The following is an 18,214-nucleotide window of genomic DNA, read 5'->3' on the forward strand; positions in this document are numbered from 1 at the left end:
ACTTCTTTGTGTTTATATTAGACATGGCAAGTTCAAAGAAGTGTGTCTTGCACTTGACACAGAAAGCGTAACTGTTCCTAGCTCCTGTGGGAGTTTATTACTCAGACCAACCACAGGAAAGTTCCATCTCCTGCACGGAGAAACTTTACCCTTGTGGTAGGAAGGTTCCACTATGCCTGGGGAGACAAATGTCAACCACAGTCTCCATCTCCACCTATTCTGGGCCTAGACTATTAAGCACCTCGAAGATAAGGACCAAAACCTTGAACTTGATATTCTATGGGAAGCCAATGCAGAGGGTGGAGGAAATGTATGATGTGCTCACTGAAAACACACATTGTTGCATTCTGAATTAGCTGGAGTTTCCTAAAGGCTGATAATTTCATGTCCACATATATTGCATTGTTGTAGTCCGGATGGAAGGTGACAAAGGCATGTATAACTGAGTGTCACAATTACAATTAACTGCACTTCTGTCCCTTTCTGTGGTCTGCTCAAGATCAACCCTTCAGGTCTCAGGCCTCCAGCTGTCACTTCTCAGTGGGTGGGGACATGTGTCTTTCTCCATCTAGACTAAGGATTTAGTTTTGAAGTCTCCCTGCAATTCACTGATTATCACAGAATGTCTGCCCTTAGTCCAGACCTGCTATTCACTCTTGCTGAGACAACGATGGGGTTACCAGTGACCAGCCAGCTTTCACAAAGCATGGTAAATTTATTTTAGGACAAAATCTTATCATAAACCAACAAACAGTTTACGCGCATGCTAAGTTTACCAGGTGTTGCCCACCTTCCACACGGAGACCCTGGCAGGTCCCACTCTTTCAAATCCTTCCAGCAGGATTTTGTCCTCTCTGTTACACCCTTATATAAAAATTAGGGACATTCAGCCAGTTCAGCTCTATAAGCTCTTTCTTTTTCTCCTGGGTCCCTTGAACCTGGTTTGAACCATATACGCAATCCACCTCAGGGACTTGTACTTCTTTGGAGATTATCCCCCACAGGTTTTACTCCTTGGGGAAGCTGGATAACCCTTCCCTATAGAGTTAGCATACAATCCCTAACTCACTAAGATACATGTAACATTTATAGATACAAATGTTTATTACTAATTCCGGTGCATGTGTGATCTGGCACACCTCAATATAATAGTGTTTTTTAAAGTTTCCATGCTTCCTAGGTCCCACATCTGCCAAACTGAGGCCAGGTCATCATCTGCCAGGATGGGATGGAGGTTTTTAGCTAAACAGAGATGGTAGAAGGTGATACTTGTGGATGCTGTTCTGAGAAAGCGCTGCACCAGTGAGGAATCCAGGAGCACTCCAAAACTACAAACTGAACTGGCCAATTGCAGGTGTGTACCAAGGAGACTGCACTGTGACTCAAAATGCTTTTCTCTGCCCACCAGCATTACCTTGGTCTTCCTTGGGTTCAGGTTCAACCAGCTGTTCTGCATCCATAAGCTGATCTCATCCAAGCACCCGGCCATTTTGGTGGCAGTGACAGAGGCATCTCCAGAAATTTTTCCCATGTGTACACACAGTCAGTCACTGTGGAGCCATCCCTACTGCTACCACTGGCCCCAGTGCCTGGCTTGTTGAGTCCGTGCCATGTTCAGGCCTTAACTTCCAGTCCATCCTACCCAGGTGCAGTGTCACTCCCCATCCCTGAGAGGAGAGATGGGTTGCTGGAAGGGAGGTAAGGCCTGGCAAACCCCTGTGGGAGAGGCCTGGTACAGGAGCTGGCCCCATAGCAGCAGCAGCAAGAAGGAGCTGTGCTATCTACCTCATCACCCGCTCACGTTTGGCTGCATACCTGTCATAGGTTTATTCCCCACTTTGAACTTTAGCGTTCACAAGATGGGGACCTGCATGGACTCCTCTAAACTAAAATCCTAGTTTAGATCTGGTTCTCGCTGCCACCAGTCAAGTTTTAAGTGTCTGACACACTCCCTGTTCCCCCAAAACTTTCCCTGGGGAACACAGATTCAAACTCCTTGAATCTCAGCACCAAGGGAAATAAAGCATTCCCCTCTCCCCCATCCTAGTCCTTGGGAGAGATACCTGGATTCAAATTCCTTGAATCAAACAAAGAGGGATTCCCTATCCCCCTTCCCTTCCCCTAGTCCTTGGGAGAGATACCTGGATTCAAATTCCTTGAATCAAACAAAGAGGGATTCACTTTTCCCCCTCCCCTTCCCCTGAAAATCCAAACAAGGGAAGAAATCAATCAAGTTCTAAAAGAAAAGAAAGAAAGAAAGAAAGAAAGAAAGAAAGAAAGAAAAAAAAAGAAAAAAAAGAAAAAAAAAGAAAAAAAAAGAAAAAACACTATCTCTGTAATACCAGGATGGAAAAATATCACAGGGTCTGACTTATAAACCTGGAGAGACTTCCCCCTCCCTCCTCCTCAGAATAATCATTAACAGCAAACAGAAATAAAGAATTTTTCCAGCAAACACACAATTGCAAATACAAAAAGCAACTCAAAAGACTAATCCGCCTTTTTAACTAATACTCACTATATTGAATAGAAGAGACTATTTCAGGAAACTTGGAGAACTTGAAGGATATGACTGGCCTCTCTTAAATCCAAAAAGAGACTAACTCCAAACAAAGAAACACAGACAAAGCCTTCCCTCCACAGAGATTTGAAATTATCCTGTCCCTTGATTGGTCCTCTGGTCAGGTGTTCCTCAGGTTACTGAGTTTGTTAACCCTTTACAGGTAAAAGAGACCTTAACCCTTAACTATCTGTTTATGACAATACCCCTCTCTCATCATGATGGGGAGAGGCCAAAATTGACTACGTGACTTTGCAACATTATGCACAGGGGTTGTAATGCCACTCACTCAGTTTGGGCTCACCACCCCCTCATCATGACGGAGAGCCAGTCGGGCCAAATCTAAGTGGGCAGTGGCCAGGACTGATCTTTCTCACCTCTGCCCAGGGCGCGCACAGTGCATGCAGCTGCAGGCAATACTGGTAGGTGTATGTGACAAAGGACAGGTAGAGCTATGTATCATCTGCATATTGTTCGCACTTGAGTACACATCTGTCTAGCTGTACTGCCACCCATTACCATAGTATGTCAATTTACCAATTCTCCTAGTGGCAGTATGTTGGCTGGGACTAAGGAGAAAACAGCTCTTCATGAGACTCCACTGGTGAGGAGTTTGGGGCAGAAATTCTCTGATCATACTCTGTGGCAAAGATTTGAAACTCCTGGGATTAATCACGTTTAAAATGGGGCGGAGACTCCCCAACAGAAATACCCCTTCAGATCCACCCAGCTCATTATCAAATTGAAGGAATAATTAAATACCACTTTCTGGTATCCTTACCCATCAGGGGAGTTCAATGGGGCTTTGATGAGACCAAAATACCACTCATCATAAATAAGGGAGGTCAGAATCTAGGCCAATCTTCAGGACATAGTGCCTAGAATATGCACTGCAGTACAGATGCTGTGTGTTGTACTATGGCCCCAAAACAGCCCTAGAGCTCATGCCAGAACAATTACCCCAAGTGTGGAAGGATTCACCATAGGGTAGCATAGCAATTCCCATACCCCTCTACCTCCTCCCTTCTGCTAGTATAGGAAGCATGGGCAGAGAAAATTGAGTGCACCCATGGCTCCCTTATACCTGGCTGATCCTCACTGGTATCCACCCCTTGAGGCCACTGGCAGCCAGACTAACTTTAGAGCAACCTTCAAGCTGCTTTGAGTTGCAATGGGGAACCTGGCACACAGCTGGCTCAGGACTATCAGAGCACATGGGCCACCTTTTTAACCCCCTCCTTTCTCCTCCCTTGAGCTGCACTATGCACTCCTTAGCCACAGCTGAGGATTTGATCCATTGTATCCAACCCACAGGTGATTTTGAGTGACATTTGAAGCTTTACCACAAAAATAAAAAACTTGGTCAATCTTTCCCAAAAAGACTCTGGGTGGAAATTGGTGAGATTGTTTATAGGCAGGACAACTGCTTGTGTGAATCTAGCATCTTTCGGCCAATAATGGTCTCGGTTTGCTCTGACTTTGCCACAGATCTCAAAGTGGAGCTCATTCAGGCATCTGATATAGCTCTGTTACAATAGAGCCAAAGGAAACTTTCATGAATGTGATCTATTTTATTCACCTAGTAATAGATCTACTCCTCATAGCAAGAAAGCATTGCTGCATTTGAGTACAGGCAGCCCATATTAACCAGATATTTACCACCTGGAACAGTTCCAGGGATCAGAACTTCTGATGGAAGAAGAAAAACTCTCTCTCAAGCCTTCATCACAGCTCCCAGACCTCAAATATTCTCCACATCATGTTGATCAAACTGTGTATCCATATCTATTGCTGGCACTCTAGTGTCTTTCCAACCCATCACATTTACTGTGGGTCATCTGTAGCTCAAACCCAAAATTGCATGGGTGAACCCACTGTCTACCTTGTACTGAATGGTTTACTTTTAGCCAGGTTTGGATCAAACACTTTGAAGTTCAGAGAGAAATAATAAGGGAACAAATACAAATGTGTTTAACTTTTAACAACATTTTAATTATGTTGCTCCCACATAAGAACAAAAACAGGATTTTTCCTTGTTCATTTTAATCTTCACTCCACCAAATGAGCAAAATTATTACTAATGCAGGAAGACTACATTGCAGAAGTACAAAAATATTATTTCTTTATGTTTATGCCTGCCCCTTAGAATGCCAAGTGAAAAAAAGCAATTAGAAGAAGTTCCTTTTGAGTTTTTCTGTTTGAATGTTTTCACTGCTCCCTGGCTGTATTTTTAAACAGAGAACAAAATTCAGTGTGCCTGCAATAAGCACCTTTAAAAAAAAAATCAATGGGAGCTTGTGTTTGTGCCTCTCCCTCTCTCTCCCTTCCAAAGGCACTTGAGCAGGTATCACATTTCAGCATAACTGCGTAAACTCTTTGGACTGGTCATCCAAAAACAAATGTCAGGTGTCTATCATAAAAGCTAGTCTGGGAGGGGGAGACTCCAGAATACAGAAGCTATAATATTAGCTGTACATTCCTACTTCAAGCCGTGGTCTATCAGTGAATCCTTTAATGAAAAGGTGGTGGCACGCTCTGTCGAGTAAGTGTCACGAGATTTCTTGGCTGGGAGGAATACATAGTGCAGTCATGATCACCTAAATCTGTCATGGCCCTTCAAGAGATTACACAAGCACAGGGGGAAGCTTCATTTAATACTGCAAAAAGGCACATCCTCTCCACAGGGTAGTAACATTTGCAGGTGACTGTAGTGGTATAATTATAACAGAAAGAATGCCTCCCTTATAAAATAATTCCTGCATTGTATGGAGGAAGGGGGGTGGGGGATAAAGTCAGCTACTGTTGTTTAAAATATTTATTATAAAAGATGACATGCTTTAGTGCAATGAAATAGCCAAAAGTAGATCTGTATTTAGTAGCGTGCTCAAGAATTAATCTCTATCTTTTGTCCAATGCTGCTATCGCTGAGTCAGCTCCATTCTTTTAAGTGACCTGATTCTGTAATCCCATTATTAATATCATGAAAATGGCTTTCCTCTATACTGTTTTGTGCTATCAGTGGAAAAAGACAGTACCAAAATGCATTAGTTCTCACAGGTCTCTGCTAAGATTATTTGCATCAGTACAAACTGAATTAATCATAGCGACATCTGAATAATCACCAATCACATGTTCATGTCAGAGCTGTGTTGGTGGCAATGGTTCACTTCTTTTGTAAAATGTTAGAGTTTCATTTGTGTGTTATAGTCTCATGAGACATGCATATTTGACTGTTTTCTATTAGGATGAGATCTTGCAGTTTACATTGTTATTCTTTTCTTATTTCTTGGCAGAGACGTATGTATTTGGGTTTATGTTCTCTAATCAGCAAGTCTATGGTTGTAAGCTGTACGTGTTTAAAATTATAAGCATGGGGGGGAAAAGTTCATTAAAGGAAATAATAAGCATGGGAATAAGTATCAGAATAATGAGGCCCTTTTATTTTTCCAAGACACTGAATTTGCTTTTAGTATCTTCTGCCTTTAGATGATATTTTATAGATCTACAATTTATAACTCCAAACAAAAGAAGCAGGCTACAAGAAAGCTGTTCTCTGATAGACAGAACAAACGGTGTAACTCATCGTACTTCTCACCTGTGTAGCAATTCAAAAAGGCTGCTCTAAATATATAAATTAAATATATATGCAGATTCATAGATTCCAAGGCCATAAGGGACAACTGTGATAATGCAGTCTGACCTCCCAAATAAAACAGACCATAGAACTTCCTCAAAATAATTGCTAGAAAAAACATCCAAATTTGCCATGATCCTTGGTAAATCGTTCCAATGGTTAATTACCCTCATGGTTAAAAATTTGTGCCTTATTTCCAGTCTGAATTTGTCTAGCTCTAATTTCTAGCCATTGGATCATGTTATACCTTTCTCTGCTAAATTGAAGAGCCCATTATCAAATATTTGTTCCCCATGTTACTGTAGTCAAGTCATGCCTTAATTTTCTTTTTCTTAATCTAAATGGATTTATCGCCTTGAGTCCCTCTCTAAAGCATGTTTTCTAATCCTTTAATCATTCTCATGGCCCTTCTCAGAACCCTACCCAATTTATCAACGTCCTTCTTGGATTGTGGGCACTAGAACTGGGCACAATATTCCAGCAGTAGCTGCACCACTGCCAAATACAGAGGTAAAATAACCTCTCCTCCTCCTTGAGATTCCCCTGCTTATTCATCCAAGGATCACATCAGCCCTTTTAGCCACAATTCAGCTGATTATCCAGGATGACCCGCAAAAAAATTTCAGTCACAACTTCCCCCACTCCCTACCCCATCATGCAAGTGTGGCCTACATTCTTTTATGTATACATGTACCCATAAAATGCACGTTGTTTCCTTTTGCACGGCTTAAAAAGCAGTCCAGCTCACTCTGAATCAGTGACCTGTCCTCATTATTTACCACTCCCCCAATTTCTGTGTCATAGGCAAACTTTATCAGTGATGACTTTATGTTTTCTTCCAAATCATGGAGAAATATGATAGGGCCAAGAACTGATCCCTGAGGGACTCCACTAGCAATCCATCTGCTTGATGAGGATTCTGGTCATGTCTTTTAAAAATATGTATGACAAAAATGAATATGCTCCCCGTATAACTCAGTTGTGGTTGTCAAGCTGTCTGGAGTGACTCAGGAGCATTAGTACCAACCTCAAGGCGGACTGTCAAGAAGCAGGGCACAAACCCCAAACTGGCTGTCAGTTCTATTCTTAGATTTCAGCAACTCAGCATCAGGGGTGAACACCTCAGGCACTATAACAGCCTTAACATGGAGTCACAGACAGTCCCATGAATCCTCCATTGAGATCTTAAGCAAACCGTCTTTGAGGTACTCTGCAATCCTCAGCTGAAGGTTTCTGGAGAGGGTTGCCTTGTTTCTTCCTCTGTAGTAAGACACTTTCCCACACCACTCAGTGATTACTTCAGCAGGCACCATTTACTCCTGAGGGCATTCTGTGCCAAAAATTAAAAATTCTGCACACAGTATTTTAAAATTCTGCAAATGTTATTTGTCAAAGAAATGTGGAGGTTCCAGCATAGCATTGGGGAGCACAGGCAACTAGCTGCACAGAGGTGGGAGATCATTGTGCAGCTCCCTCCCCAGGACACAGACTCAGCAGTGAGGCTGCACCCAACCCTGACCAGCACAAGGACCGGGCCTGCCCCAGAACCACCCCAGGGCCTTGCCTCTCCACACCAGGTGCACCAAGTGTGGACCGTCAGGTTCAGTAAGGCAGGATCCAAGTGTGGAGGGGCTTAGTGTGGGAGGATCCAGGTGTGGGTTGAGAGGCTTCTGTGTGGGGGTGGCTCAGTGGGGGATCTGGGTGAGGGGGACCTGGATTCACAGGAGCATGTTGGAGGGTTCTGGGTGCAACGGTAATGGGACTCTGCAGGGGGGTCCAGGTGAAGGTTGCTGGGGCTCAGAAAGGGGGAGGATCAGGGTGTGGGGGGATAGAGCTCAGCAGCGGGGTTTGGGTGTAGGATCCAGATGCTGGTGGAGTGGGGCTCAGTAGGGATCTAGGTGCAGCTGGTTGGGGCTCGGTAGGGTGGGGACCCAGGTGCGGGTGGCTCATCAGGATGGTCCTGATGCAGGGGGAGTGGGGCTTGTCATGGGGATTCTGGGCATGAGGGGGCTGAGGCTTGGCTGGAGGGTCTGGGCATGAGAGGGTCTGGATGCATGGGGGTTGGGCAGATGGGGGAGCAGCTCCCCTTACAATGATCCCTCCCACTGCAGCTGAGAAGCAATGGGTGCAGGAAGTGCACAGTGGGGATGTTTGCAGAGCTTCCTACAGCTGGGGGAGAAATCTGGAGGTGGGTCTGACATGGCCCCGGATGCCGTGCAGGGGAAGAGGAAGTCCCGTCCTCCCCAACCCAGCTGGGACTAGCAGCTGAGCCCAGCACAGAGTAGGAGCCATGAGTGTGGTCTTCTCCAGTCCAGCCCCCTGCTACACAGTGATTTACCTCTCTGCCAGCTGCCCTAGGCACCTGAACATACTGCTAGGGGGGTTCACCTGACCACTCTTGTGGCTTCCATTTGCTTTTCCTTCAGAAAGTCATTTTTCTGTGGGGAGGCAAAGAAATCTGCAGGGCACATAAATTCTGCACATACACTGTGGCACAGAATTCCCCCCAGGAGTAATCATTGCAGCACACAGGCTAGGAGCATAGGGTGTACAGGGAGATCTTGGTGAACCAGTAAAGTGCCCAAACCACTACAGCGTATAGCTAAAAATAACCAAGCCAGCAGGCCATAAGTGAGCCTATGCAGCAGCCTTAGCATGACCAAGTCAGGAAGTGAGGGGGTCTGGGTGACCAGAAAAAGAGCAGCTTGACCCTGTGTCCTTCCTGATGAGATCTCTGCTGAAATAGCTGATGTATGCATTTTAGAAAAAACAGGAAGATTTTCTATATGTATATCAGCCCTCAGGGATGTGTCTGTCAGGGCCTCAAAGCATGAAAACTCTGGAAAAAAAACACATCTGACTAATTGATGATCAGAAGGAAACCTAGTGCTTAACCTTTGAAATTGCTTGCTTAACAAGTTTTCTTTGAGTGACATGTTATTGCAATACTAATGAATAAATAAGGGAAGAAAGTTTTGGGTAGTTGGACTCTTCAGAGACTCTCCCTCTGGACACATCTTGGGGTCTCCACTGGCAGACAGAAGATTGGCCATTGAAAGACTGCCGCTGTGCCACTCGAGAGCCACACCCAACTTCGGTAATTATTGAGGGTTGGGGATGTTTTACTAACCTCTTGTGGACGTGTGTAAGTGCTTGAGATTAAGTAAGGTATAGCTTTAAGCGAAAGCACTCTTGTGTTGTCCTGTTTGTGCCAGCCATATATCGGTTGGACAGACGCGTCTTCATTGATTTACTTCATGACACCACCTCACACAGAATAAAGTTACCAAGAGCTTTGGGTTGAAAGAACTCCAGGTAACAAGGGACCTGGTCTGCAGCTGGACACATGCAGGAGCTGTTCCATTTCAGCCTCCGTTACCCTCAGGAGTGAGATACCAGCTAAAATCACCACTGCCAGTGGAAAATGTTGCCTGTATTCAGTTCAATTGCCCTACCTGCTTATGCTCATGCTCATAAGCTACCTCCCCCCACCACTGTCCCAACTCGCCTCTCACCCCCAGGCTGTACTCACCATGGCTTGGACTGCCGCAGTGCTCTGTGAATCCCAAGAAGTAGTAAGAATGTAGTGCTTGTAACTTGTGTGGATCCAAAGGAGTGAGTTCAGTATACCAAGTTCCCATTTATTTTGTGAATCACTCACAATACCACCTCTGTGCTCTGTAACTTTTGCAGCTGGAAATGTGGCATTGAGGGTCTCTCCATCCATCCCAGCAGAGTGGCTCAGCCAGAAAAGGATGAGAACGAAGATGATGTGGGATGATATGTTCCAAGAGATCTTGCAAGCCTCTGGTGCTTTGGATACCAAGCACAGGGTTGGAGGATCACCCTTGCAGACAGAATGGGCAGGGATAGAGAAAAGCACAGGAAAAGAAGAGATGCACGTAGCAGGAGATGCTAGCACTTTAAGAAGCAAAAAGATATGCTGGAGACCTTTGTTGACCTTCACTTTCCACAGACCCGTGATTTCTTTCCTCTTCCACCCATAGAAAACTGCATTCTGGGACCTCCCTATGCACCCCCACATTCCACATGGCATCCAGGGCCACTGTACTACCACTATCACCCCACCCTGGGGGAAGAGTACAAACAATCACAGCCACGCAAACACTGACCTGTGAGAGACATGGTTGGTGTATACGTTTGTGAAATAAAAATGACTCTTCTTTCCCCTTCAACGATTCTTTTCCCTTAATTTATAAAGTTTCATTCAGTTATAAATGTGTCTGGTTGCATGGGTTTGGAATAAAAGTCTATTTATGGAAACTTAATTATCTATCAGTTTACAGCATATGCTGGCTGAGGCTGACATCATTAATAGATAATAGCAATAGGTGCATTTGCAATGTTGTATTACCACACAGAGCACTCATTAATAGGTTCATATGGGGGTGCAAAAAAACAGCGCCAGGCAGAGCAGACTACAGCAACACACAATACTGTGGCTCACTATTAAGCAGGTCTTTCAAAGACTCCCTGAGCTGTATAGCCCTGCATCAAGCTCTTCTTATAGCCCTGGTATCTGGCTGCTCAAAATCAGCAGACAGCCATTCCACCTCCACCCCAGTGGAAACTTTTCCCCCTTTGCTTCACAGATATTATGAAGCACACAGCAGGCACCTATAACCATTGGGATATTTTTTCCACTGAAGTCTAATCTCGTGAGTAGACTGCACACGTGGCCATTCAAATGGCCAAAAGCACGTTCAACTCTCATTCTGCACCTGCTAAGCCTGTAGTTGAAGTACTTCTTGCTATTGTCGAGGTGGCTGGTGTATGACTTAACGAGCCATAACGAGCCGGGATTAATGGGTAGGCTGGTCTCTCAGGATCACTGTAGACATTTCAACATCCCAAGTGGTAACCCTGTAGTCTGGAAAGAAAGTCCTTTCTTGCAGATTTCTGACCAGGCCTGTGTTCATAAATACGCATGCGTCATGCACCTTCCCTGACCATCTCAAGCTGATGTTAATAAAATGTCGTTGGTGATTCACCAGCACTTGCAACACCATAGAAAAGTAGCCCTTTCTGTTGATGTACTCTGTGGCAAGGTGATCTGGTGCCAAAATAGGGATATGCATGCCATGTATTGCCCCAAGAACCTCATTGCTGAAAAACCATCCGCTATGTCCTGCACATTACCCAGAGTCACAGTCCTTTGCAGCAAGAGGCAATTAATGGCCCTGCAAACTTACATCACAGCAACCCCCACAGTGGGATTTCCCAACTCCAAATCGATTCCTGACTGACTGGTAGCAATCTAGCCATTGCAAGCTTCCACACGGCAATCACCACTCGCTTTTCCACTAGCAGTGCTCCCATTTCGGTGTCACTGCACTGGAGGGCTGTGGCAAGCTCCTCACACACTTCCAGGAACGTGGCCTTGCGCATCTGCAGCCCCTGCTCATCATCCCATACCTGTATAACGATGCGATCTCACCAGTCTGTGTGGCTTTTGAAAACAGGTGTGAAGCATTATGAAATGCAGATAAAATTATAAGATGGAGAAAACTACATCATGAAATATTGAAACCACGTCTCCTGTCACCCGTATGCAACTCATTTGCCCCCATGAGGCATTGCAAACCTTTCCCAAAACACCCTCCCCATTAGATGGTGGCAAGTTGCATAGTGGGATAGCTACCCACAGTGCACTGCTCTCGCCATCTATGCAAGCACTGCTAGAGTAACTTAGGTCAACTTAATTTTATAGTATAGACTTGCCCTCAGAATCCAAGCAGCATAAAGACCCAGTTTTTCTGGTCAGGGATTTTTATTCCCTTCTCCTAGCATTCAAGCTGATGGGATGAGTCCTGTGCACATCTCCTCTTCATGGGTGGAGAGGGAGCAATCAAGGAAGTCTGTCTCTTTTTTTTTTTTTTTTTAATTGGAGATGTACCAATCTCCTAGAACTGGAAGGGACCTTGAAAGGTCATCGAGTCCAGCCCCCTGTCTTCACTAGCAGGACCAAGTACTGATTTGTGCCCCAGATCCCTAAGTGGCCCACCCAAGGATTGAACTCACAACCCTGGGTTTAACAGGCCAATACTCAAACCACTGAGCTATCCCTCCCTAATGTTTCACAATGGCTCATTTGGTTTCAATGGGCCTTTTTGTGTGCAGAACCCAACAACTTCTCTAGGAAGCCAGCCTTTATGTTAATTAAAGCTTCTTTCCTGTTTGATGAGTTGTTACAGATGTTTACAATGCAAACACTTAATATAACCTTATAATATGACGTACAGATGTTAAATGAGATTAATATATGCAGCATCCCACAAGCATTTCATAAAGTCTAAATACTAAACATGTTTTTATCAATCTAATAATATCTATTTTAATACTACTGGCACACAGTGAGACAGACTGGTTTCCAGCTATGCATTCGTCAGTGTTCAGTTGGGGCCAAGGCATGAAGTGGCACCTTGTCTGCCAGCTTCACAGAGTTGATAAAGGTGCAGCTAGAAAGATGGATTTGACCCGCTGTTATACAACCTCATTGAAAACGTGGACTTTACTAAGACTTGGTATCTGCACATATTACGAAACCCTTTTATTGCACTAACACTTCAACAAGGAGGCCACAGGCCCATTGTGCTCAGTGCTATGAGTATATTTACCTTGCAAAATTGAATGAAATAAGTTTCATGGAACTAATGATACCAAAATGACTACTGAAAAAAAAATACTTAAAGAAATGAAAGAAGCACAGTCAACATGGACAATGCTATGATATATTAATGAATGAGGAAAATGATGCCATGTCTCCCACAAAAATGAATGTGCAAATAGGTCTCAAAGTATAATAGATGTAATAGATAATATAAGGGTGATACCAATCAGCAACTAATGTATATGTACATAAGACAGAGTCAACAGTACAATATAGAAAATGAGCACACAGAAAATATAGCTATGTAACCCATAAATAAAGAGATCTGAATTAATATGCTATGTTTATCTCAGAAAAAAAAATCACTCACCATCAAAGAGATATCAGAATAAAAAATACACTTGCAGAAAATTTACCTTGGACACAAACCTCCAGCAAACAAAAATAAGGAAACCAACAATAAAAGGATCATGATGCAAAATTTAGAGAGATGAAAAGAACAGTGAAAAGAAAGCAAAAGTATAGAACTGAGAAAGCATATCCAGTCAAAACAAACATTGAGTTGCAGTAGGATAATATATTCATCCCTTCTTAAAAGGGGGTAGGACCCATCATTTACAAGTGGCAAAGCCTCTCTTGAAAGGACAACAGCCAATTTACATAAGCATTCTGCAGGGCTATTTCCTCATTAATTTTCTTCTGAAATGGTTTTCTTCTTTGTATGTTGAAAACAATGCTTCACAAAGCTCCATACAGGAGAAAATCAACTATTTAATCCTACCAGTTACTGTACAATTTAGTTATCATAATGACTTGATGTAGCCTCCTCTCATGATAGGTTTATGATAGCTTGTTTGTGACTGTAATAGCCACAAACTGTAGACTACTACACATCTGAGCAGACTCTTCACTGCCAATAGCCACGTTTTCTCCATTTTCAGAATTCAGAAATCTCATGAATGAGAGAAATATCAGATGACAAACAAATGTAAACATTATTTTTATTGCTAACATAATACAATCACCACCAATAAAAAGCCAACATTTACCATCCTAATATATATGGGGCACTACAGTATTTCCCTACATTTATAAAAGGAACGAACTATAGTATTTCAGACACAATGATCTGAAACAGTAGTCCCCTGTAGCATTTCAGATACCAACTAATTAATTGTCGCTCTGTTCATTTATCCAAAATACATACATTTATAGCCCCCTCTCTCTGTATCTGAAGTCTAACTTTTAATTAAAAGTTAAGGTTTTTGTGCCTATATTTTGTTGCAATTCTTAGTTCTGCAGAAAATGGATGGGACATTGGTGGCTATTATGAAAGAAAGAAAATACCATAACGTTCACTAGAACCCACAACAAATTCTCTGGCAAGTGTGGACCTGGCAGTTCCCAGATCCCGTTTATTTGGAGAATTGTCCTTTACAAACATTTCCAAATGTTGGAAACTAGTCTCTGACCCCAGAACCTTTGGTTGGGATTCACTTTTACCAAAGCAGAGGCTATTAGAGCAACACAGATTCCCTTGCCTCATCACCTCCATCACCACTGCCCTGTAATTGAAAACGAAGCTTGGTTTGGGTAGAGGTTTCAAAAATGTTATAGGGTTTTAGCAATCGAATTAATAGTGATGCACTACAAAATAAAAATTAAGATAGATCTAATGGAACAGCATGGGGAAAAAACAGGTTTCTTGGATTTGGATACTTTAAGATCTAAAAGTTTATGTTTAAACGAAATTGTGTGGACTGTGTCATGCTGTCATAGGCTCACAGGGCCACAGGACCAGGGAAAGCTCCAAGCTGCCTTGCTATTTGGAGCCTCAACCGGGCACCCCCACAGCACAGCACAGCACCAGCTTGGATGCTCCTCTTAGACCTCTGGCCTTTCCAAGACACCTTCCTCTTCCCTATAAACACAGCAGATCGTCTGTCTTTAAGGGGCACTAAAGCCTTTATAGGATGGGGAAACACACTGTTCTGCAGTTTAATTCTGAAGGGTAGAGAGAAAGTTTTTTAGTTTAATTTTCGAAAATGTCTACACATTTTTGGGTTCACAGCTTAATGTTTTGGCCTGATGTTCAGAGGCGGTGAGCACCTATGGCTCCCAATGACATTAGTGGGAAATGTCAGTGCTCACCACCCCTAAAAATCAGGTCCTCTGGGTCTCAAATTGAGCACTCAAAATCAGTGACCATTTTGGAAAATTTAAGCCATAAGCTTTCTGTGCCTGCATTCTACATTATATATTAATGTTTGAAAAGTTTGTTGAAATCTGCAGATCCAAGAGAAGTTTTATTATTGTATGGAGCCAGACATTTAAACCACAGTACAATCAAATTAAGCCACTGACAAATTTAGGCTCAAAAATTGACATTTTAAAATTATCTTTTGCAAACATCTTCTCAATTATAAATAACTATTCAGAAACACCACACTTCACACAAAACCAGAAAATTCTTCACACAAAATTCTGCCCTATCATAAGCATACACAACTCATTGGCTTCTGTGGAAGCTCTACATAGAACATAAGAATAGCCAGACTTGGTCAGACCAAAGGTCCATCAAGCCCAGTATCCTGCCATCTGACAGTGGCAGGTGCTCCAAAGGGAATGAACAGACAGGTTATCATGAAGTGATCTGTGCCCTGTCAGCCAAACCCAGCTTCTGACAAACAGAGGCTAGGGACACCATTCCTGCCCATCCTGGCTAGTAGCCATTGATGGATCTATCTTCTATGAATCTATCTAGCTCATTTTTTAACCCTGTTATAGTACTGGCCTTCACAACACCCTCTTGCAAGGAGTTCGAGAGGTTGGCAGTGCATTGCGTGAAAATTGTGTTTGTTTTAAACCTGCTTCCTATTAATTTCATTTGGTGGCCCCTTGTTCTTATATTATGAGAAGGACTAAATAACACTTCCTTATTTACTTTCACTATACCACTCATGATTTTATAGATTTCTATCATATCCCCCTGTAGTGGGGTGGTTACCCACTCCAGCCCTGACAGGGTTAAGGCCAGCCCTGGGAGAGGACTGGGGCTGTAAGGAAAAGCCTAGGCTGCTTAGGAAAGCAGGCACAGCTGGGGCCATACCCCAAACAGAGCACAGCACATCCTTATAAAAGGCTGCTAGCTTGGAGCTAGAGTAGCTCTCTCTGGTCTTTGATGGAGCAGGGCCTGGCTGTAGGTAGCAAAGATACTGGGAGTGAAGCAGGGCTGGGGAAAGGCCAGAGGAGCAGGGGAGCTCCAGGCTGGTGACCCCCCAGGCTTCAGGGCCTGGTCCTAGGCCCACCCCTGAGGTACTGGGTGGTAGAGGAAGACAGCAGGTCCTACCCCCTTACCTGTGATGGCTGGCTCTTATACTACAGTCTGCCCCAGAGAGTGGGGGCTCATTGCTGCCTGGCAGTAGCCATCGGCTGAGGCAAGGTGGGATTAGGGGGTTGGGATCCCTGGGGATGGGAGACCCTGAAAGTGAGGGGTTACTGCCAGGGGGCAGCACCCCAGATAACGGGGCACTGGAGTCCGGGAGGGGCACAGAGCCCAAGTTGTGGCAGATCACCGCCCTCCAGAGGGCACTCCAGGCTGGAAATCAAGCTAATTCCCTGAGAGACCAGGGGTGACTTCATACGCTTACATCCCCCCTAGTCACCTCTTTTCCAAGCTGAGAAATCCCAGTTTTATTAATCTCTCCTCATACGGAAGCTGTTCTATACACTTAATAATTTTTGTTGCCCTTTTCTAAGCCTTTTCCAATTCCAATATATCTTTTTTGAGATGAGGCAACCAGATCTGCACGCAGTATTCAAGGTGTGGGCATACCATAGATTTATATAGAGGCAATATGATATTTTCTGTCTTATTAGCTATCCCTTTCTTGATGATTCCCAACATTCTGTTCGCTTTTTTGACTGCCGCTGCACATTGAGTGGATGGTTTCAGAGAACTATCCACAATGATTCCAAGATCTCCTTCTTGAGTGGTAACAGCTAATTTAGACCCCATCAGTGTATATGTATAGTTAGGATTATGTTTTCCAGTGTGCATCACTTTGCATTTATCAACATTAAATTTCATCTGCTTACCTGTGGGAAGAATTTAGTTCCAGAAGATAACATATGATAAATATCAACACTTTTTGGTGGGCCCGTCAAAATGGTTCTAGACTATATGACCGTTTCCTGTTTGCTAGACAAAAGCATTGAACTAAAGGACAACTTATAGAGCAGTCTTGACATCAGCAAGGATCCCAGTGCACAATGAAAGAGAAGGGGAATAGAATGAAAAAAAAATAATTTCAGCCCTACTAAAAATACTGGAAACAGCATTTGCCAAATAACAGAAAAGTCAAAAGAGGTACAAAAAGCAGTATGATTTCAAAGTTAGAGAGTATTACAAACAATGAAAAACAATGTAAATTAAACTAAAAGCACACAAAGCTTCTTTGTGAAAGTAACAGAAAAGGAAGTATCAAATTCATAAAAACTCATTTACTGGATTAGCCTGTACACTATGTCCCCGTCTGAACGTTTCAGAATCCTCTAGTACACAAAATTAAACAGCCTATTGTGAAGAGAAGTCCAATGAACTAACACAAACAGTGGATATCTGAGAGGATGCACTACCTGTTTACAAGCACTCTAGCCACCTCAAACATCATTAAAGTCAACTTTTTAAAAGTTAATAGCAGTTTTCTTTTGTACACAACCACACCCTTCATTTCTATTAAAAAGCTAGGATAAAAGGTAAAACTACAGTGTGCTGCTAGCTACCAGTAAGCATGTCTTTGATCTATGAGCAATCATAGACTGTGCTGAAGCTTATGAGTGGTGCTATCTACCTTTAATTCAGGAAAATGAGGGAGCAATTAGAAGTCCTTTCTTTAGAGAAAGCTGAAGAAATAGAAGCGACCACCCAAAGCACTGAACCACATGGAGAACTAATTCATGGGGAAAGGGGTTTTTCCTAGGACTGATTGGAAACTTCAAAGTTGGGGCATCATTTGGTGGAGCTGTGTGCGTCAGAAGCAAACAGGACCAGAAAACCAAGGGAAAGCTAACAGAAATCCAGAGGAGCATGGTGAGTGTAGCCCTTGGATGAAGCCAAGATAGAATTTCTTTTGAGAACAGGGGCTGGCTGAAAAGTAGGCTTAGATTTGTGAGCAAGGAAACTTTCTCTTGTTTGTTTCTACACTGTCAGGGAAACAGGATTTTGTGTACATTCTTTGTAAATAAAAAAGATTGCACAAAATAAATACCTGTCTCTCATCTGTTTATTCTAATGGAAACAACCCAGCAAGAACCCTGACAACTAGCTAAACACCAAGACAAAGGGCAACAGTATTATGGGTACTCATATATTATATAGACATGTTCT

Source organism: Mauremys reevesii, linkage group 5 (genome assembly GCF_016161935.1).
Source record: "Mauremys reevesii isolate NIE-2019 linkage group 5, ASM1616193v1, whole genome shotgun sequence".
NCBI lineage: Eukaryota > Metazoa > Chordata > Testudines > Geoemydidae > Mauremys > Mauremys reevesii.